The following is a 23,149-nucleotide window of genomic DNA, read 5'->3' on the forward strand; positions in this document are numbered from 1 at the left end:
ATGTCTTTCCCATTGCTCTCTGTAGGAGACCATGTATGTCCAGCCTTACACCTTCTCTCTGTAGGAGACCATGTATGTCCAGCCTTACACCTTCTCTCTGTAGGAGACCATGTATGTCCAGCCTTACACCTTCTCTCTGTAGGAGACCATGTATGTCCAACCTCATACCTTCTCTCTGTAGGAGACCATGTATGTCCAGCCTTATACCTTCTCTCTGTAGGAGACCATGTATGTCCAGCTTTACACCTGCTCTCTGTAGGAGACCATGTATGTCCAGCTTTACACCTGCTCTCTATAGGAGACCATGTATGTCCAGCCTTACACCTTCTCTCTGTAGGAGACCATGTATGTCCAGCCTTACACCTGCTCTCTGTAGGAGACCATGTATGTCAAGCCTTACACCTTCTCTCTGTAGGAGACCATGTATGTCCAGCCTTACACCTTCTCTCTATAGGAGACCATGTATGTCAAGCCTTACACCTTCTCTCTGTAGGAGACCATGTATGTCCAGCCTTACACCTTCTCTCTGTAGGAGACCATGTATGTCCAGCCTTACACCTGCTCTCTGTAGGAGACCATGTATGTCAAGCCTTACACCTTCTCTCTGTAGGAGACCATGTATGTCCAGCCTTACACCTTCTCTCTATAGGAGACCATGTATGTCAAGCCTTACACCTTCTCTCTGTAGGAGACCATGTATGTCCAGCCTTACACCTGCTCTCTGTAGGAGACCATGTATGTCCAGCCTCATACCTTCTCTCTGTAGGAGACCATGTATGTCCAGCCTTATACCTTCTCTCTGTAGGAGACCATGTATGTCCAGCCTTACACCTGCTCTCTGTAGGAGACCATGTATGTTCAGCCTTATACCTTCTCTCTGTAGGAGACCATGTATGTCCAGCCTTACACCTGCTCTCTGTAGGCGACCATGTATGTCCAGCCTTACACCTGCTCTCTGTAGGAGATGATGTATGTCCAGCCTTACACCTTCTCTCTGTAGGAGACCATGTATGTTCAGCCTTACACCTGCTCTCTGTAGGGGACCATGTATGTCCAGCCTTACACCTGCTCTCTGTAGGAGACCAAGTATGTCCAGCCTTACACCTGCTCTCTGTAGGAGACCATGTATGTCCAGCCTTACACCTTCTCTCTGTAGGAGACCATGTATGTCCAGCCTCATACCTTCTCTGTGTAGGAGACCATGTATGTCCAGCCTTATACCTTCTCTCTGTAGGAGACCATGTATGTCCAGCCTTACACCTTCTCTCTGTAGGAGACCATGTATGTTCAGCCTTACACCTGCTCTCTGTAGGGTACCATGTATGTCCAGCCTTACACCCTTTCTCTGTAGGAGACCATGTATGTCCAGCCTTACACCTTCTCTCTGTAGGAAACCATGTATGTCCAGCCTTGCACCTTCTCTTTGTAGGAGACCATGTATGTCCAGCCGTGCACCTTCTCTCTGTAGGAGACCATGTATGTCCAGCCTTTCACCTTCTCTCTGTAGGAGACCATGTATGTCCAGCCTTACACCTGCTCTCTGTAGGAGACCATGTATGTCCAGCCTTACACCTTCTCTCTGTAGGAGACCATGTATGTCCAGCCTTACACCTGCTCTCTGTAGGAGACCATGTATGTCCAGCCTTACATCCGCTCTCTGTAGTAGACCATGTATGTACAGCCTTACACCTTCTCTCTGTAGGAGACCATGTATGTCCAGCCTTACACCTTCTCTCTGTAGGAGACCATGTATGTCCAGCCTTACACCTTCTCTCTGTAGGAAACCATGTATGTCCAGCCTTGCACCTTCTCTCTGTAGGAGACCATGTATGTCCAGCCGTGCACCTTCTCTCTGTAGGAGACCATGTATGTCCAGCCTTTCACCTTCTCTCTGTAGGAGACCATGTATGTCCAGCCTTACACCTGCTCTCTGTAGGAGACCATGTATGTCCAGCCTTACACCTTCTCTCTGTAGGAGACCGTGTATGTCCAGCCTTACACCTGCTCTCTGTAGGAGACCATGTATGTCCAGCCTTACATCCGCTCTCTGTAGTAGACCATGTATGTCCAGCCTTACACCTTCTCTCTGTAGGAGACCATGTATGTCCAGCCTTACACCTTCTCTCTGTAGGAGACCATGTATGTCCAGCCTTACACCTGCTCTCTGTAGGAGACAATGTATGTCCAGCCTTACACCCTCTCTCTGTAGGAGACCATGTATGTCCAGCCTTACACCCGCTCTCTGTAGGAGACCATGTATGTCCAGCCTTACACCTTCTCTCTGTAGGAGACCATGTATGTCCAGCCTTACACCCTCTCTCTGTAGGAGACCATGTATGTCCAGCCTTACACCTGCTCTCTGTAGGAGACCATGTATGTCCAGCCTTACACATTCTCTCTGTAGGAAACCATGTATGTCCAGATTACACATGCTCTCTGTAAGAGACCATGTATGTCCAGCCTTACACCTTCTCTCTGTAGGAGACCATGTATGTCCAGCCTTACACCTGCTCTCTGTAGAAGACCATATATATCCAGCCTTACACCTGCTCTCTGTAGGAGACCATGTATGTCCAGCCTTAAACCGTCTCTCTGTAGGAGACCATGTATGTCCAGCCTTACATCTTCTCTCTGTAGGAGACCATGTATGTCCAGCCTTACACCTTCTCTCTGTAGGAGACCATGTATGTCCAGCCTTACACCTTCTCTCTGTAGGAGACCATGTATGTCCAGCCTTACACCTGCTCTCTGTATGAGACCATGTATGTCCAGCCTTACACCTTCTCTCTGTAGGAGACCATGTGTGCACAGCCTTACACCTTCTCTCTGTAGGAGACCATGTATGTCCAGCCTTACACCTGCTCTCTGTATGAGACCATGTATGTCCAGCCTTACACCTTCTCTCTGTAGGAGACCATGTATGTCCTGCCTTACACCTTCTCTCTGTAGGAGACCATGTATGTCCAGCCTTACACCTGCTCTCTGTAGGGGACCATGTATGTCCATCCTTACACCTGCTCTCTGTAGGAGACCAAGTATGTCTAGCCTTACACCTGCTCTCTGTAGGAGACCATGTATGTCCAGCCTTACACCTGCTCTCTGTAGGAGACCAAGTATGTCTAGCCTTACACCTGCTCTCTGTAGGAGACCATGTATGTCCTGCCTTACACCTTCTCTCTGTAGGAGACCATGTATGTCCAGCCTTCCACCTTCTCTCTGTAGGAGACCATGTATGTCAAGCCTTACACCTTCTTTCTGTGGGAGACCATGTATGTCCAGCCTTACACCTTCTCTCTGTAGGAGACCATGTATGTCCAGCCTTACACCTGCTCTCTGTAGGGGACCATGTATGTCCAGCCTTATACCTGCTCTCTGTAGGAGACCATGTATGTCCAGCCTTACACCTTCTCTCTGTAGGAGACCATGTATGTCCAGCCTTACACCTTCTCTCTATAGGAGACCATGTATGTCCAGCCTTACATGCTCTCTCTGTAGTAGACCATGTATGTCCAGCCTTACACCTTCTCTCTGTAGGAGACCATGTATGTCCAGCCTTACACCTTCTCTCTGTAGGAGACCATGTATGTCCAGCCTTACACCTTCTCTCTGTAGGAGACCATGTATGTCCAGCCTTACACCTGCTCTCTGTAGGAGACCATGTATGTCCAGCCTTACATCCTCTCTCTGTAGTAGACCATGTATGTCCAGCCTTACACCCGCTCTCTGTAGGAGACCATGTATGTCCAGCCTTACACCTTCTCTCTGTAGGAGACCATGTATGTCCAGCCTTACACCTTCTCTCTGTAGGAGACCATGTATGTCCAGCCTTACACCTTCTCTCTGTAGTAGACCATGTATGTCCAGCCTTACACCTGCTCTCTGTAGGAGACCATGTATGTCCAGTCTTACACCTTCTCTCTGTAGGAGACCATGTATGTCCAGCCTTACACCTTCTCTCTGTAGGAGACCATGTATGTACAGCCTTACACCTTCTCTCTGTAGGAGACCATGTATGTCCAGCCTTACACCTGCTCTCTCTAGGAGACCATGTATGTCCAGTCTTATACCTTCTCTCTGTAGGAGACCATGTATGTCCAGCCTTGCACCTTCTCTCTGTAGGAGACCATGTATGTCCAGCCTTACACCTTCCCTCTGTAGGAGACCATGTATGTCCAGCCGTACACCTGCTCCCTGTAGGAGACCATGTATGTCCAGCCTTACACCTTCTCTCTGTAGGAGACCATGTATGTCCAGCCTTACACCTTCTCTCTGTAGGAGACCATGTATGTCCAGCCTTGCACCTTCTCTCTGTAGGAGATCATGTATGTCCAGCCTTACACCTTCTCTCTGTAGGAAACCATGTTTGTCCAGCCTTACACCTGCTTTCTGTAAGAAACCATGTATGTCCAGCCTTACACCTTCTCTCTGTAGGAGACCATGTATGTCCAGCCTTACACCTGCTCTTTGTAGGAGACCATGTATGTCAAGCCTTACACCTTCTCTCTGTAGGAGACCATGTATGTCCAGCCTTACACCTTCTCTCTGTAGGAGACCATGTATGTCCAGCCTTGCACCTTCTCTCTGTAGGAGATCATGTATATCCAGCCTTACACCTGCTCTCTGTAGGAGACCATGTATATCCAGCCTTACACCTGCTCTCTGTAGGAGACCATGTATGTCCAGCCTTACACCTGCTCTCTGTAGGAGACCATGTATGTCCAGCCTTACATCCTCTCTCTGTAGTAGACCATGTATGTCCAGCCTTACACCTTCTCTCTGTAGGAGACCATGTATGTCCAGCCTTACACCTTCTCTCTGTAGGAGACCATGTATGTCCAGTCTTACACCTTCTCTCTGTAGGAGACCATGTATGTCCAGCCTTACACCTGCTCTCTGTAGGAGACCATGTATGTCCAGCCTTACATCCTCTCTCTGTAGTAGACCATGTATGTCCAGCCTTACACCCGCTCTCTGTAGGAGACCATGTATGTCCAGCCTTACACCTTCTCTCTGTAGGAGACCATGTATGTCCAGCCTTACACCTTTTCTCTGTAGGAGACCAGGTATGTCCAGCCTTACACCTTCTCTCTGTAGTAGACCATGTATGTCCAGCTGTGCGCCTTCTCTCTGTAGGAGACCATGTATGTCCAGCCTTACACCTTCTCTCTGTAGGAGACCATGTATGTACAGCCTTACACCTTCTCTCTGTAGGAGACCATGTATGTCCAGCCTTACACCTGCTCTCTGTAGGAGACCATGTATGTCCAGTCTTATACCTTCTCTCTGTAGGAGACCATGTATGTCCAGCCTTGCACCTTCTCTCTGTAGGAGACCATGTATGTCCAGCCTTACACCTTCTCTCTGTAGGAGACCATGTATGTCCAGCCGTACACCTGCTCTCTGTAGGAGACCATGTATGTCCAGCCTTACACCTTCTCTCTGTAGGAGACCATGTATATCCAGCCTTACACCTTCTCTCTGTAGGAGACCATGTATGTCCAGCCTTACACCTTCTCTCTGTAGGAGACCATGTATGTCCAGCCTTGCACCTTCTCTCTGTAGGAGATCATGTATGTCCAGCCTTACACCTTCTCTCTGTAGGAGACCATGTTTGTCCAGCCTTACACCTGCTTTCTGTAAGAAACCATGTATGTCCAGTCTTACACCTTCTCTCTGTAGGAGACCATGTATGTCCAGCCTTACACCTGCTCTTTGTAGGAGACCATGTATGTCAAGCCTTACACCTTCTCTCTGTAGGAGACCATGTATGTCCAGCCTTACACCTTCTCTCTGTAGGAGACCATGTATGTCCAGTCTTGCACCTTCTCTCTGTAGGAGATCATGTATATCCAGCCTTACACCTGCTCTCTGTAGGAGACCATGTATGTCCAGCCTTACACCTTCTCTCAGTAGGAGACCATGTATGTCAAGCCTTACACCTTCTCTCTGTAGTAGACCATGTATGTCCAGCCTTACACCTTCTCTCTGTAGGAGACCATGTATGTCCAGCCTTGCACCTTCTCTCTGTAGGAGACCATGTATGTCCAGCCTTGCACCTTCTCTCTGTAGGAGACCATGTATGTCCAGCCTTACACCTTCTCTCTGTAGGAGACCATGTATGTCAAGCCTTACACCTGCTCTCTGTAGGAGACCATGTATGTCCAGCATTACACCTTCTCTCTGTAGGAGACCATGTATGTCCAGCCTTGCACCTTCTCTCTGTAGGAGATCATGTATATCCAGCCTTACACCTGCTCTCTGTAGGAGACCATGTATGTCCAGCCTTACACCTGCTCTCTGTAGGAGACCATGTATGTCCAGCCTTACACCATCTCTCTGTAGGAGACCATGTATGTCCAGCCTTGCACCTTCTCTCTGTAGGAGATCATGTATATCCAGCCTTAAACCTTCTCTCTGTAAGAGACCATGTATGTCCAGCCTTACACCTGCTCTCTGTAGGAGACCATGTATGTCCAGCCTTATACCTTCTCTCTGTAGGAGACCATGTATGTCCAGCCTTACACCATCTCTCTGTAGGAGACCATGTATGTCCAGCCTTATACCTGCTCTCTGCAGGAGACCATGTATGTCCAGCCTTACACCTGCTTTCTGCAGGAGACCATGTATATCCAGCCCTACACCTGCTCTCTGTAGGAGACCATGTATGTCCAGCCTTACACCCTCTCTCTGTAGGAGACCATGTATGTCCAGCCTTACACCTGCTCTCTGTAGGAGACCATGTATGTCCAGCCTTGCACCTTCTCTCTGTAGGAGATCATGTATATCCAGCCTTACACCTGCTCTCTGTAGGAGACCATGTATGTCCAGCCTTAAACCTTCTCTCTGTGGGAGACCATGTATGTCCAGCCTTACACCTGCTCTCTGTAGGAGACCATGTATGTCCAGCCTTACACCTTCTCTCTGTAGGAGACCATGTATGTCCAGCCTTACACCTTCTCTCTGTAGGAGACCATGTATGTCCAGCCTTACACCTTCTCTCTGTAGGAGACCATGTATGTCCAGCCTTACACCTGCTCTCTGCAGGAGACCATGTATATCCAGCCCTACACCTGCTCTCTGTAGGAGACCATGTATGTCCAGCCTTACACCTGCTCTCTGTAGGAGACCATGTATGTCCAGCCTTACACCTGCTCTCTGTAGGAGACCATGTATGTCCAACCTTACACCTTCTCTCTGTAGGAGACCATGTATGTCCAGCCTTACACCTGCTCTCTGTAGGAGACCATGTATGTCCAGCCTTACACCTTCTCTCTGTAGGAGACCATGTATGTCCAGCCTTACACCTTCTCTCTGTAGGAGACCATGTATGTCCAGCCTTACACCTTCTCTCTGTAGGAGACCATGTATGTCCAGCCTTACACCTTCTCTCTGTAGGAGACCATGTATGTCCAGCCTTGCACCTTCTCTCTGTAGGAGATCATGTATATCCAGCCTTACACCTGCTCTCTGTAGGAGACCATGTATGTCCAGCCTTACACCTTCTCTCTGTAGGAGACCATGTATGTCCAGCCTTACACCTTCTCTCTGTAGGAGACCATGTATGTCCAGCCTTATACCTTTTCTCTGTAGGAGACCATGTATGTCCAGCCTTACACCTGCTCTCTGCAGGAGACCATGTATGTCCAGCCTTAAACCTTCTCTCTGTGGGAGACCATGTATGTCCAGCCTTAAACCTTCTCTCTGTGGGAGACCATGTATGTCCAGCCTTACACCTTCTCTCTGTAGGAGACCATGTATGTCCAGCCTTAAACCTTCTCTCTGTGGGAGACCATGTATGTCCAGCCTTACACCCGCTCTCTGTAGGAGACCATGTATGTCCAGCCTTACACCTTCTCTCTGTAGGAGACCATGTATGTCCAGCCTTACACCTTCTCTCTGTAGGAGACCATGTATGTCCAGCCTTGCACCTTCTCTCTGTAGGAGATCATGTATATCCAGCCTTACACCTGCTCTCTGTAGGAGACCATGTATGTCCAGCCTTAAACCTTCTCTCTGTAAGAGATCATGTATGTCCAGCCTTACACCTGCTCTCTGTAGGAGACCATGTATGTCCAGCCTTACACCTTCTCTCTGTAGGAGACCATGTATGTCCAGCCTTACACCTTCTCTCTGTAGGAGACCATGTATGTCCAGCCTTATGCCTTCTCTTTGTAGGAGACCATGTATGTCCAGCCTTACACCTGCTCTCTGCAGGAGACCATGTATGTCCAGCCTTACACCTTCTCTCTGTAGGAGACCATGTATGTCCAGCCTTACACCTGCTCTCTGTAGAAGACCATATATATCCAGCCTTACACCTGCTCTCTGTAGGAGACCATGTATGTCCAGCCTTAAACCTTCTCTCTGTAGGAGACCATGTATGTCCAGCCTTACATCTTCTCTCTGTAGGAGACCATGTATGTCCAGCCTTACACCTTCTCTCTGTAGGAGACCATGTATGTCCAGCCTTACACCTTCTCTCTGTAGGAGACCATGTATGTCCAGCCTTACACCTGCTCTCTGTATGAGACCATGTATGTCCAGCCTTACACCTTCTCTCTGTAGGAGACCATGTGTGCACAGCCTTACACCTTCTCTCTGTAGGAGACCATGTATGTCCAGCCTTACACCTGCTCTCTCTATGAGACCATGTATGTCCAGCCTTACACCTTCTCTCTGTAGAAGACCATGTATGTCCAGCCTTACACCTTCTCTCTGTAGGAGACCATGTATGTCCAGCCTTACACCTGCTCTCTGTAGAGGACCATGTATGTCCATCCTTACACCTGCTCTCTGTAGGAGACCAAGTATGTCTAGCCTTACACCTTCTCTCTGTAGGAGACCATGTATGTCCAGCCTTACACCTGCTCTCTGTATGAGACCATGTATGTCCAGCCTTACACCTTCTCTCTGTAGGAGACCATGTGTGCACAGCCTTACACCTTCTCTCTGTAGGAGACCATGTATGTCCAGCCTTACACCTGCTCTCTCTATGAGACCATGTATGTCCAGCCTTACACCTTCTCTCTGTAGAAGACCATGTATGTCCAGCCTTACACCTTCTCTCTGTAGGAGACCATGTATGTCCAGCCTTACACCTGCTCTCTGCAGGGGACCATGTATGTCCAGCCTTATACCTGCTCTCTGTAGGAGACCATGTATGTCCAGCCTTACACCTTCTCTCTGTAGGAGACCATGTATGTCCAGCCTTACACCTTCTCTCTATAGGAGACCATGTATGTCCAGCCTTACATCCTCTCTCTGTAGTAGACCATGTATGTCCAGCCTTACACCTTCTCTCTGTAGGAGACCATGTATGTCCAGCCTTACACCTTCTCTCTGTAGGAGACCATGTATGTCCAGCCTTACACCTTCTCTCTGTAGGAGACCATGTATGTCCAGCCTTACACCTGCTCTCTGTAGGAGACCATGTATGTCCAGCCTTACATCCTCTCTCTGTAGTAGACCATGTATGTCCAGCCTTACACCCGCTCTCTGTAGGAGACCATGTATGTCCAGCCTTACACCTTCTCTCTGTAGGAGACCATGTATGTCCAGCCTTACACCTTCTCTCTGTAGGAGACCATGTATGTCCAGCCTTACACCTTCTCTCTGTAGTAGCCCATGTATGTCCAGCCTTACACCTGCTCTCTGTAGGAGACCATGTATGTCCAGTCTTACACCTTCTCTCTGTAGGAGACCATGTATGTCCAGCCTTACACCTTCTCTCTGTAGGAGACCATGTATGTACAGCCTTACACCTTCTCTCTGTAGGAGACCATGTATGTCCAGCCTTACACCTGCTCTCTGTAGGAGACCATGTATGTCCAGTCTTATACCTTCTCTCTGTAGGAGACCATGTATGTCCAGCCTTGCACCTTCTCTCTGTAGGAGACCATGTATGTCCAGCCTTACACCTTCTCTCTGTAGGAGACCATGTATGTCCAGCCTTACACCTGCTCTCTGTAGGAGACCATGTATGTCCAGCCTTACATCCTCTCTCTGTAGTAGACCATGTATGTCCAGCCTTACACCTTCTCTCTGTAGGAGACCATGTATGTCCAGCCTTACACCTGCTCTTTGTAGGAGACCATGTATGTCAAGCCTTACACCTTCTCTCTGTAGGAGACCATGTATGTCCAGCCTTACACCTTCTCTCTGTAGGAGACCATGTATGTCCAGCCTTGCACCTTCTCTCTGTAGGAGATCATGTATATCCAGCCTTACACCTGCTCTCTGTAGGAGACCATGTATATCCAGCCTTACACCTGCTCTCTGTAGGAGACCATGTATGTCCAGCCTTACACCTGCTCTCTGTAGGAGACCATGAATGTCCAGCCTTACATCCTCTCTCTGTAGTAGACCATGTATGTCCAGCCTTACACCTTCTCTCTGTAGGAGACCATGTATGTCCAGCCTTACACCTTCTCTCTGTAGGAGACCATGTATGTCCAGTCTTACACCTTCTCTCTGTAGAAGACCATATATATCCAGCCTTACACCTGCTCTCTGTAGGAGACCATGTATGTCCAGCCTTAAACCTTCTCTCTGTAGGAGACCATGTATGTCCAGCCTTACATCTTCTCTCTGTAGGAGACCATGTATGTCCAGCCTTACACCTTCTCTCTGTAGGAGACCATGTATGTCCAGCCTTACACCTTCTCTCTGTAGGAGACCATGTATGTCCAGCCTTACACCTGCTCTCTGTATGAGACCATGTATGTCCAGCCTTACACCTTCTCTCTGTAGGAGACCATGTGTGCACAGCCTTACACCTTCTCTCTGTAGGAGACCATGTATGTCCAGCCTTACACCTGCTCTCTCTATGAGACCATGTATGTCCAGCCTTACACCTTCTCTCTGTAGAAGACCATGTATGTCCAGCCTTACACCTTCTCTCTGTAGGAGACCATGTATGTCCAGCCTTACACCTGCTCTCTGTAGAGGACCATGTATGTCCATCCTTACACCTGCTCTCTGTAGGAGACCAAGTATGTCTAGCCTTACACCTTCTCTCTGTAGGAGACCATGTATGTCCAGCCTTACACCTGCTCTCTGTATGAGACCATGTATGTCCAGCCTTACACCTTCTCTCTGTAGGAGACCATGTGTGCACAGCCTTACACCTTCTCTCTGTAGGAGACCATGTATGTCCAGCCTTACACCTGCTCTCTCTATGAGACCATGTATGTCCAGCCTTACACCTTCTCTCTGTAGAAGACCATGTATGTCCAGCCTTACACCTTCTCTCTGTAGGAGACCATGTATGTCCAGCCTTACACCTGCTCTCTGCAGGGGACCATGTATGTCCAGCCTTATACCTGCTCTCTGTAGGAGACCATGTATGTCCAGCCTTACACCTTCTCTCTGTAGGAGACCATGTATGTCCAGCCTTACACCTTCTCTCTATAGGAGACCATGTATGTCCAGCCTTACATCCTCTCTCTGTAGTAGACCATGTATGTCCAGCCTTACACCTTCTCTCTGTAGGAGACCATGTATGTCCAGCCTTACACCTTCTCTCTGTAGGAGACCATGTATGTCCAGCCTTACACCTTCTCTCTGTAGGAGACCATGTATGTCCAGCCTTACACCTGCTCTCTGTAGGAGACCATGTATGTCCAGCCTTACATCCTCTCTCTGTAGTAGACCATGTATGTCCAGTCTTACACCCGCTCTCTGTAGGAGACCATGTATGTCCAGCCTTACACCTTCTCTCTGTAGGAGACCATGTATGTCCAGCCTTACACCTTCTCTCTGTAGGAGACCATGTATGTCCAGCCTTACACCTTCTCTCTGTAGTAGCCCATGTATGTCCAGCCTTACACCTGCTCTCTGTAGGAGACCATGTATGTCCAGTCTTACACCTTCTCTCTGTAGGAGACCATGTATGTCCAGCCTTACACCTTCTCTCTGTAGGAGACCATGTATGTACAGCCTTACACCTTCTCTCTGTAGGAGACCATGTATGTCCAGCCTTACACCTGCTCTCTGTAGGAGACCATGTATGTCCAGTCTTATACCTTCTCTCTGTAGGAGACCATGTATGTCCAGCCTTGCACCTTCTCTCTGTAGGAGACCATGTATGTCCAGCCTTACACCTTCTCTCTGTAGGAGACCATGTATGTCCAGCCTTACACCTGCTCTCTGTAGGAGACCATGTATGTCCAGCCTTACATCCTCTCTCTGTAGTAGACCATGTATGTCCAGCCTTACACCTTCTCTCTGTAGGAGACCATGTATGTCCAGCCTTACACCTGCTCTTTGTAGGAGACCATGTATGTCAAGCCTTACACCTTCTCTCTGTAGGAGACCATGTATGTCCAGCCTTACACCTTCTCTCTGTAGGAGACCATGTATGTCCAGCCTTGCACCTTCTCTCTGTAGGAGATCATGTATATCCAGCCTTACACCTGCTCTCTGTAGGAGACCATGTATATCCAGCCTTACACCTGCTCTCTGTAGGAGACCATGTATGTCCAGCCTTACACCTGCTCTCTGTAGGAGACCATGAATGTCCAGCCTTACATCCTCTCTCTGTAGTAGACCATGTATGTCCAGCCTTACACCTTCTCTCTGTAGGAGACCATGTATGTCCAGCCTTACACCTTCTCTCTGTAGGAGACCATGTATGTCCAGTCTTACACCTTCTCTCTGTAGGAGACCATGTATGTCCAGCCTTACACCTGCTCTCTGTAGGAGACCATGTATGTCCAGCCTTACATCCTCTCTCTGTAGTAGACCATGTATGTCCAGCCTTACACCCGCTCTCTGTAGGAGACCATGTATGTCCAGCCTTACACCTTCTCTCTGTAGGAGACCATGTATGTCCAGCCTTACACCTTCTCTCTGTAGGAGACCAGGTATGTCCAGCCTTACACCTTCTCTCTGTAGTAGACCATGTATGTCCAACTGTGCGCCTTCTCTCTGTAGGAGACCATGTATGTCCAGCCTTACACCTTCTCTCTGTAGGAGACCATGTATGTACAGCCTTACACCTTCTCTCTGTAGGAGACCATGTATGTCCAGCCTTACACCTGCTCTCTGTAGGAGACCATGTATGTCCAGTCTTATACCTTCTCTCTGTAGGAGACCATGTATGTCCAGCCTTGCACCTTCTCTCTGTAGGAGACCATGTATGTCCAGCCTTACACCTTCTCTCTGTAGGAGACCATGTATGTCCAGCCGTACACCTGCTCTCTGTAGGAGACCATGTATGTCCAGCCTTACACCTTCTCTCTGTAGGAGACCATGTATATCCAGCCTTACACCTTCTCTCTGTAGGAGACCATGTATGTCCAGCCTTACACCTTCTCTCTGTAGGAGACCATGTATGTCCAGCCTTGCACCTTCTCTCTGTAGGAGATCATGTATGTCCAGCCTTACACCTTCTCTCTGTAGGAAACCATGTTTGTCCAGCCTTACACCTGCTTTCTGTAAGAAACCATGTATGTCCAGCCTTACACCTTCTCTCTGTAGGAGACCATGTATGTCCAGCCTTACACCTGCTATTTGTAGGAGACCATGTTTGTCAAGCCTTACACCTTCTCTCTGTAGGAGACCATGTATGTCCAGCCTTACACCTTCTCTCTGTAGGAGACCATGTATGTCCAGTCTTGCACCTTCTCTCTGTAGGAGATCATGTATATCCAGCCTTACACCTGCTCTCTGTAGGAGACCATGTATGTCCAGCCTTACACCGTCTCTCTGTAGGAGACCATGTATGTCAAGCCTTACACCTTCTCTCTGTAGGAGACCATGTATGTCCAGCCTTACACCTTCTCTCTGTAGGAGACCATGTATGTCCAGCCTTGCACCTTCTCTCTGTAGGAGACCATGTATGTCCAGCCTTACACCTTCTCTCTGTAGGAGACCATGTATGTCAAGCCTTACACCTTCTCTCTGTAGGAGACCATGTATGTCCAGCCTTACACCTTCTCTCTGTAGGAGACCATGTATGTCCAGCCTTGCACCTTCTCTCTGTAGGAGATCATGTATATCCAGCCTTACACCTGCTCTCTGTAGGAGACCATGTATGTCCAGCCTTACACCTGCTCTCTGTAGGAGACCATGTATGTCCAGCCTTACACCTTCTCTCTGTAGGAGACCATGTATGTCCAGCCTTGCACCTTCTCTCTGTAGGAGATCATGTATATCCAGCCTTAAACCTTCTCTCTGTAAGAGACCATGTTTGTCCAGCCTTACACCTGCTCTCTGTAGGAGACCATGTATGTCCAGCCTTACACCTTCTCTCTGTAGGAGACCATGTATGTCCAGCCTTACACCTTCTCTCTGTAGGAGACCATGTATGTCCAGCTGTGACAACACAGCCGGCGCGTTGTGTCACACAGTGGTAAAAGACACGCAGCTACTTCCCTAGCCCTGGTCTGACCCATGGACTACACTGATTGTTGATCTGTATTTGGCTATGTATTAGGCAATATTGTATTATATTGTATGATGTTATTGTTACAAGGGTACAGTTATGTTTTCGATGTATATATATGAATGTATTGGTTATTGTGCTATAGTTTGTAAAATAATGTTTCCCCATGTGACGATCAGATAACCTATGTATTTGCTCTGTCTGGGAAGATACAGCCAGTCTCAGATGTCAGGCCATACACCCCCCTCCTTCTTCCCCACACAATGGATTCCAGGCCACACAATCAGATTAAGTAAGGTTACTTTAGTTAACATCTATTGTGGCCTAGGGGACATGCCTGGGCATGTGAAAATAGGGTTGCTCTGAAACTGTCTGGGGGTGTCACCTTATTGTAGAAAAGACAAAGGTTTGATAATAGCAAAGTGGGGACGTGAGACAGAAGGAGAGAGAGTGGCAGGAGACTGACTAAGAAGTAATGTTCTGTCAGGAGCTCCAGGAGGGAATTGTCGTGTAGAATTGGATCACAGAAGTGTGCTGAACTGTGTTATAGCCTATTCTGTTAATAAACCACTGTTGGTTTTTCATCTACCACCGTGACTGAGTGATTTTGAACCCAATATCCTCACACCAGCCTTATACCTTCTCTCTGTAGGAGACCATGTATGTCCAGCCTTACACCTGCTCTCTGCAGGAGACCATGTATATCCAGCCCTACACCTGCTCTCTGTAGGAGACCATGTATGTCCAGCCTTACACCCTCTCTCTGTAGGAGACCATGTATGTCCAGCCTTACACCTGCTCTCTGTAGGAGACCATGTATGTCCAGCCTTGCACCTTCTCTCTGTAGGAGATCATGTATATCCAGCCTTACACCTGCTCTCTGTAGGAGACCATGTATGTCCAGCCTTAAACCTTCTCTCTGTGGGAGACCATGTATGTCCAGCCTTACACCTGCTCTCTGTAGGAGACCATGTATGTCCAGCCTTACACCTTCTCTCTGTAGGAGACCATGTATGTCCAGCCTTACACCTTCTCTCTGTAGGAGACCATGTATGTCCAGCCTTTCACCTTCTCTCTGTAGGAGACCATGTATGTCCAGCCTTACACCTGCTCTCTGCAGGAGACCATGTATATCCAGCCCTACCCCTGCTCTCTGTAGGAGACCATGTATGTCCAGCCTTACACCTGCTCTCTGTAGGAGACCATGTATGTCCAGCCTTACACCTGCTCTCTGTAGGAGACCATGTATGTCCAACCTTACACCTTCTCTCTGTAGGAGACCATGTATGTCCAGCCTTACACCTGCTCTCTGTAGGAGACCATGTATGTCCAGCCTTACACCTTCTCTCTGTAGGAGACCATGTATGTCCAGCCTTACACCTTCTCTCTGTAGGAGACCATGTATGTCCAGCCTTACACCTTCTCTCTGTAGGAGACCATGTATGTCCAGCCTTACACCTTCTCTCTGTAGGAGACCATGTATGTCCAGCCTTGCACCTTCTCTCTGTAGGAGATCATGTATATCCAGCCTTACACCTGCTCTCTGTAGGAGACCATGTATGTCCAGCCTTACACCTTCTCTCTGTAGGAGACCATGTATGTCCAGCCTTACACCTTCTCTCTGTAGGAGACCATGGGGTAAATTTACTAAGATTCGTATTTTCCCGTTTCAGGTCAAAGTTCAATCACGAATGACATCGAAAGTGTAAAACTGCAACTTTTTGAATTTGTTACGATGGATTTACTAAGCTGTCGTATTCGGGTTTTTCTTTTCTTCCGATGTCGATGTCATTCGTGTTTTTTTTTTGTTTTTTACGGCAGTGATTAGCAAAACACTGCCGACTTTTTTACAATTAATCTCGGCCGGATCTGTGTGATCCGTGCTGGGGTTCTATTTTTTTTTTTTTTTTTTAATTAAACACTGTAAAATAAAAAATAAAAATTGCGTGCGGTCCCCCCTCCTAAGCATAACCAGCCTCGGGCTCTTTGAGGCGATCCTGGTTGCAGAAATATGGGAAAAAAAATGACAGGGGTTCCCCCATATTTAAGCAACCAGCATCGGGCTCTGCGCCTGGTCCTGGTCCCAAAAATACGGGGGACAAAAAGAGTAGGGGTCCCCCGTATTTTTAAAACCAGCACCGGGCTCCACTAGCTGGACAGATAATGCCACAGCCGGGGGTCACTTTGATATTGTGCCCTGCGGCCGTGGCATCAAAAATCCAACTAGTCACTCCTGGCCGGGGTACCCTGGGGGAGTGGGGACCCCTTCAATCAAGGGGTCCCCCCCCCCCAGCCACCCAAGGGCCAGGGGTGAAGCCCGAGGCTGTCCCCCCCCATCCAATGGGCTGCGGATGGGGAGGCTGATAGCCTTTGTTGTAAAAGAAAATATATTGTTTTTAGTAGCAGTACTACAAGGCCCAGCAAGCCTCCCCCGCATGCTGGTACTTGGAGAACCACAAGTACCAGCATGCGACGGAAAAACGGGCCCGCTGGTACCTGTAGTACTACTACTAAAAAAATACCCAAAAAAAGACAAGACACACACACCGTGAAAGTATAATTTTATTACATACATACACACATACATACATACTTACCTTAAGTTCCCACGCAGGTCGGTCCTCTTCTCCAGTAGAATCCAAGGGGTACCTGTTGAAGAAATTATACTCACGAGATCCAGGGGTCCAGGCTCCTCGGGAAATCCAGGGGTAATCCACGTACTTGCATAAAATAAGAAAACGGAAAGCCGAGCCACGAACTGAAAGGGGCCCCATGTTTTCACATGGGACTCCTTTCCACGAATGCCAGAAACCCACTCTGACTGATGTCTAAGTGGGTTTCTTCAGCCAATCAGGGAGTGCCACGTTGTAGCACTCTCCTGATCAGCTGTGTGGTCCTGTCCTCACTGACAGGCAGCACACGGCAGTGTTACAATGTAGCGCCTATGCGCTACATTGTAACCAATGCTGGGAACTTTCTGCTCAGCGGTGACGTCACTTTAGGTCAACCGCAGGGCAGAAAGTTCCCATCATTGGTTACAATGTAGCGCATAGGCGCTACATTGTAACACTGCCGTGTGCTGCCTGTCACTCAGTACAGGAGCACACAGCCGATCAGGAGAGTGCTACAACGTGGCACTCCCTGATTGGCTGAAGAAACCCACTTAGACATCAGTCAGAGTGGGTTTCTGGCATTCGTGGAAAGGAGTCCCATGTGAAAACATGGGGCCCCTTTCAGTTCGTGGCTCGGCTTTCCGTTTTCTTATTTTATGCAAGTACGTGGATTACCCCTGGATTTCCCGAGGAGCCTGGACCCCTGGATCTCGTGAGTATAATTTCTTCAACAGGTACCCCTTGGATTCTACTGGAGAAGAGGACCGACCTGCGTGGGAACTTAAGGTAAGTATGTATGTATGTGTGTATGTATGTAATAAAATTATACTTTCACGGTGTGTGTGTCTTGTCTTTTTTTGGGTATTTTTTTAGTAGTAGTACTACAGGTACCAGCGGGCCCGTTTTTCCGTCGCATGCTGGTACTTGTGGTTCTCCAAGTACCAGCATGCGGGGGAGGCTTGCTGGGCCTTGTAGTACTGCTACTAAAAACAATATCTTTTCTTTTACAACAAAGGCTATCAGCCTCCCCATCCGCAGCCCATTGGATGGGGGGGGACAGCCTCGGGCTTCACCCCTGGCCCTTGGGTGGCTGGGGGGGGGGGGGGCCCTTGATTGAAGGGGTCCCCACTCCCCCAGGGTACCCCGGCCAGGGGTGACTAGTTGGATTTTTGATGCCACGGCCGCAGGGCACTATATCAAAGTGACCCCCGGCTGTGGCATTATCTGTCCAGCTAGTGGAGCCCGGTGCTGGTTTTAAAAATACGGGGGACCCCTACTCTTTTTGTCCCCCGTATTTTTGGGACCAGGACCAGGCGCAGAGCCCGATGCTGGTTGCTTAAATATGGGGGAACCCCTGTCATTTTTCCCCCCATATTTTTGCAACCAGGATCGGCTCAAAGAGCCCGAGGCTGGTTATGCTTAGGAGGGGGGACCCCACGCAATTTTTATTGAAAAAATAAGCAGGTCTGTTTTTTTTTAGCACTTTTTTACGAGTTGTAATTTTTCACGGCAGTGTTTTGTTTTTTTTTGCTTTGCACTTCTTAGTAAATGACCGAGATTCATACTTAAACAGCCGCGTTTTGACCGATGGTGTATTCATTCGTAATTTTTTACTTGGACTTGCAAAAAATTACGAATGCCCTCATCACTGCCGTGATTAGTGCTTAGTAAATTACCGAGATGACACTTTGATGAAAAAACGGCATCTCGGTCAAAATCGGGAGCTTAGTAAATTTACCCCCATGTATGTCCAGCCTTATACCTTCTCTCTGTAGGAGACCATGTATGTCCAGCCTTACACCTGCTCTCTGCAGGAGACCATGTATGTCCAGCCTTAAACCTTCTCTCTGTGGTAGACCATGTATGTCCAGCCTTAAACCTTCTCTCTGTGGGAGACCATGTATGTCCAGCCTTACACCTTCTCTCTGTAGGAGACCATGTATGTCCAGCCTTAAACCTTCTCTCTGTGGGAGACCATGTATGTCCAGCCTTACACCCGCTCTCTGTAGGAGACCATGTATGTCCAGCTTTACACCTTCTCTCTGTAGGAGACCATGTATGTCCAGTCTAACACCTTCTCTCTGTAGGAGACCATGTATGTCCAGCCTTGCACCTTCTCTCTGTAGGAGATCATGTATATCAAGCCTTACACCTGCTCTCTGTAGGAGACCATGTATGTCCAGCCTTAAACCTTCTCTCTGTAAGAGACCATGTATGTCCAGCCTTACACCTGCTCTCTGTAGGAGACCATGTATGTCCAGCCTTACACCTTCTCTCTGTAGGAGACCATGTATGTCCAGCCTTACACCTTCTCTCTGTAGGAGACCATGTATGTCCAGCCTTACACCTGCTCTCTGTAGGAGACCATGTATGTCCAGTCTTATACCTTCTCTCTGTAGGAGACCATGTATGTCCAGCCTTGCACCTTCTCTCTGTAGGAGACCATGTATGTCCAGCCTTACACCTTCTCTCTGTAGGAGACCATGTATGTCCAGCCGTACACCTGCTCTCTGTAGGAGACCATGTATGTCCAGCCTTACACCTTCTCTCTGTAGGAGACCATGTATGTCCAGCCTTACACCTTCTCTCTGTAGGAGACCATGTATGTCCAGCCTTACACCTTCTCTCTGTAGGAGACCATGTATGTCCAGCCTTGCACCTTCTCTATGTAGGAGATCATGTATGTCCAGCCTTACACCTTCTCTCTGTAGGAAACCATGTTTGTCCAGCCTTACACCTGCTTTCTGTAAGAAACCATGTATGTCCAGCCTTACACCTTCTCTCTGTAGGAGACCATGTATGTCCAGCCTTACACCTGCTCTTTGTAGGAGACCATGTATGTCAAGCCTTACACCTTCTCTCTGTAGGAGACCATGTATGTCCAGCCTTACACCTTCTCTCTGTAGGAGACCATGTATGTCCAGTCTTGCACCTTCTCTCTGTAGGAGATCATGTATATCCAGCCTTACACCTGCTCTCTGTAGTAGACCATGTATGTCCAGCCTTACACCTTCTCTCTGTAGGAGACCATGTATGTCAAGCCTTACACCTTCTCTCTGTAGGAGACCATGTATGTCCAGCCTTACACCTTCTCTCTGTAGGAGACCATGTATGTCCAGCCTTGCACCTTCTCTCTGTAGGAGACCATGTATGTCCAGCCTTACACCTTCTCTCTGTAGGAGACCATGTATGTCAAGCCTTACACCTTCTCTCTGTAGGAGACCATGTATGTCCAGCCTTACACCTTCTCTCTGTAGGAGACCATGTATGTCCAGCCTTGCACCTTCTCTCTGTAGGAGATCATGTATATCCAGCCTTACACCTGCTCTCTGTAGGAGACCATGTATGTCCAGCCTTAAACCTTCTCTCTGTAAGAGACCATGTATGTCCAGCCTTACACCTGCTCTCTGTATGAGACCATGTATGTCCAGCCTTACACCTTCTCTCTGTAGGAGACCATGTATGTCCAGCCTTACACCTTCTCTCTGTAGGAGACCATGTATGTCCAGCCTTATACCTACTCTCTGTAGGAGACCATGTATGTCCAGCCTTACACCTGCTCTCTGCAGGAGACCATGTATATCCAGCCCTACACCTGCTCTCTGTAGGAGACCATGTATGTCCAGCCTTACACCCTCTCTCTGTAGGAGACCATGTATGTCCAGCCTTACACCTGCTCTCTGTAGGAGACCATGTATGTCCAGCCTTGCACCTTCTCTCTGTAGGAGATCATGTATATCCAGCCTTACACCTGCTCTCTGTAGGAGACCATGTATGTCCAGCCTTAAACCTTCTCTCTGTGGGAGACCATGTATGTCCAGCCTTACACCTGCTCTCTGTAGGAGACCATGTATGTCCAGCCTTACACCTTCTCTCTGTAGGAGACCATGTATGTCCAGCCTTACACCTTCTCTCTGTAGGAGACCATGTATGTCCAGCCTTAAACCTTCTCTCTGTAGGAGACCATGTATGTCCAGCCTTACACCTGCTCTCTGCAGGAGACCATGTATATCCAGCCCTACACCTGCTCTCTGTAGGAGACCATGTATGTCCAGCCTTACACCTGCTCTCTGTAGGAGACCATGTATGTCCAGCCTTACACCTGCTCTCTGTAGGAGACCATGTATGTCCAACCTTACACCTTCTCTCTGTAGGAGACCATGTATGTCCAGCCTTACACCTGCTCTCTGTAGGAGACCATGTATGTCCAGCCTTACACCTTCTCTCTGTAGGAGACCATGTATGTCCAGCCTTACACCTTCTCTCTGTAGGAGACCATGTATGTCCAGCCTTACACCTTCTCTCTGTAGGAGACCATGTATGTCCAGCCTTACACCTTCTCTCTGTAGGAGACCATGTATGTCCAGCCTTGCACCTTCTCTCTGTAGGAGATCATGTATATCCAGCCTTACACCTGCTCTCTGTAGGAGACCATGTATGTCCAGCCTTACACCTTCTCTCTGTAGGAGACCATGTATGTCCAGCCTTACACCTTCTCTCTGTAGGAGACCATGTATGTCCAGCCTTATACCTTCTCTCTGTAGGAGACCATGTATGTCCAGCCTTACACCTGCTCTCTGCAGGAGACCATGTATGTCCAGCCTTAAACCTTCTCTCTGTGGGAGACCATGTATGTCCAGCCTTAAACCTTCTCTCTGTGGGAGACCATGTATGTCCAGCTTTACACCTTCTCTCTGTAGGAGACCATGTATGTCCATCCTTAAACCTTCTCTCTGTGGGAGACCATGTATGTCCAGCCTTACACCCGCTCTCTGTAGGAGACCATGTATGTCCAGCTTTACACCTTCTCTCTGTAGGAGACCATGTATGTCCAGCCTAACACCTTCTCTCTGTAGGAGACCATGTATGTCCAGCCTTGCACCTTCTCTCTGTAGGAGATCATGTATGTCCAGCCTTACACCTTCTCTCTGTAGGAAACCATGTTTGTCCAGCCTTACACCTGCTTTCTGTAAGAAACCATGTATGTCCAGCCTTACACCTTCTCTCTGTAGGAGACCATGTATGTCCAGCCTTACACCTGCTCTTTGTAGGAGACCATGTATGTCAAGCCTTACACCTTCTCTCTGTAGGAGACCATGTATGTCCAGCCTTACACCTTCTCTCTGTAGGAGACCATGTATGTCCAGTCTTGCACCTTCTCTCTGTAGGAGATCATGTATATCCAGCCTTACACCTGCTCTCTGTAGGAGACCATGTATGTCCAGCCTTACACCTTCTCTCTGTAGGAGACCATGTATGTCCAGCCTTACACCTTCTCTCTGTAGGAGACCATGTATGTCAAGCCTTACACCTTCTCTCTGTAGGAGACCATGTATGTCCAGCCTTACACCTTCTCTCTGTAGGAGACCATGTATGTCCAGCCTTGCACCTTCTCTCTGTCGTTGATCATGTATATCCAGCCTTACACCTGCTCTCTGTAGGAGACCATGTATGTCCAGCCTTAAACCTTCTCTCTGTAAGAGACCATGTATGTCCAGCCTTACACCTGCTCTCTGTATGAGACCATGTATGTCCAGCCTTACACCTTCTCTCTGTAGGAGACCATGTATGTCCAGCCTTACACCTTCTCTCTGTAGGAGACCATGTATGTCCAGCCTTATACCTTCTCTCTGTAGGAGACCATGTATGTCCAGCCTTACACCTGCTCTCTGCAGGAGACCATGTATATCCAGCCCTACACCTGCTCTCTGTAGGAAACCATGTATGTCCAGCCTTACACCCTCTCTCTGTAGGAGACCATGTATGTCCAGCCTTACACCTTCTCTCTGTAGGAGACCATGTATGTCCAGCCTTGCACCTTCTCTCTGTAGGAGATCATGTATATCCAGCCTTACACCTGCTCTCTGTAGGAGACCATGTATGTCCAGCCTTAAACCTTCTCTCTGTGGGAGACCATGTATGTCCAGCCTTACACCTGCTCTCTGTAGGAGACCATGTATGTCCAGCCTTACACCTTCTCTCTGTAGGAGACCATGTATGTCCAGCCTTACACCTTCTCTCTGTAGGAGACCATGTATGTCCAGCCTTACACCTTCTCTCTGTAGGAGACCATGTATGTCCAGCCTTACACCTGCTCTCTGCAGGAGACCATGTATATCCAGCCCTACACCTGCTCTCTGTAGGAGACCAT

The 23,149-nt window shown here is 48.5% G+C and overlaps 1 protein-coding gene across 1 annotated transcript in view; it reads left to right on the top strand.

Moving 5' to 3' along the window:
- The window catches only part of LOC135040870 (plasma membrane calcium-transporting ATPase 2-like), a gene marked incomplete at its 3' end in the record, with an annotated part of 272,154 nt that overhangs the window by 45,033 nt on the left and 203,972 nt on the right, over positions 1 to 23,149 (top strand). The window lies entirely within an intron of this gene.

This window comes from Pseudophryne corroboree, unplaced genomic scaffold, assembly GCF_028390025.1.
Source record: "Pseudophryne corroboree isolate aPseCor3 unplaced genomic scaffold, aPseCor3.hap2 scaffold_776, whole genome shotgun sequence".
In the NCBI taxonomy this organism is placed as follows: domain Eukaryota; kingdom Metazoa; phylum Chordata; class Amphibia; order Anura; family Myobatrachidae; genus Pseudophryne; species Pseudophryne corroboree.